Below are 576 nucleotides of genomic sequence, written 5' to 3' on the forward strand. Positions count from 1 at the left end.
TTAACGTTTAGATCGGCGAGTGCCTTGGGATGTGGTGGAGGCCTGACTTTGAAACCTTTGATCCACACTTGTCCAGTAATGTAAAAGGCGCCAAGGTAGTCATTGGGACACAGGCTACTTCCTTTAAGCCATGGCTTTTCCTGTAACTCACTCACTACCTGATGCAGGAGTGCACTAAACTCTTCCTGGTCAAGCTGCCGGAGAATCGAGAATTCTTCGTGCCAAAGAACCTCAAGTTGATAGCAGTTCCTTTATGCCAGATTCAAAAAAGCCATGAGGTATCCTTATCAACACACTTTATGGAAGTCCAATTTATCACGTTTGCAAATCTTAGTTTTTCCTTGAAAGATTGAAAGAAAAAGGAAAGACGGTTCAATTTTGTTGGGGAAATTCTTGAAATAAATCTCTATTGGGTTCATAGGGCATTAGAGGTCGGATTAGGATTTTTTAAAATGGAATAGTAAACTTTTTCAACTTAATCCATCTTTATTAGATATTGATCCTAACCCAACTAACTTGGTTTAGGTGGTTCTAGTTTAGATCATTTATTCTTTTTTTTTTTTTTTTTTTTTTTTT

The 576-nt window shown here is 37.5% G+C and overlaps 1 long non-coding RNA gene across 1 annotated transcript; it reads left to right on the top strand.

The window, feature by feature from the left end:
- The first annotated feature begins 7 nt into the window (after positions 1-7).
- LOC111787182 lies at positions 8-571 on the top strand. Its single transcript, XR_002813915.1, has 2 exons — positions 8-95; positions 168-571. It is a non-coding gene; the product is annotated as an uncharacterized LOC111787182 (long non-coding RNA).
- The last annotated feature ends 5 nt before the right edge of the window (positions 572-576 follow it).

Source organism: Cucurbita pepo, unplaced genomic scaffold (genome assembly GCF_002806865.2).
Source record: "Cucurbita pepo subsp. pepo cultivar mu-cu-16 unplaced genomic scaffold, ASM280686v2 Cp4.1_scaffold006608, whole genome shotgun sequence".
NCBI classification, from domain to species: Eukaryota; Viridiplantae; Streptophyta; class Magnoliopsida; order Cucurbitales; family Cucurbitaceae; genus Cucurbita; species Cucurbita pepo.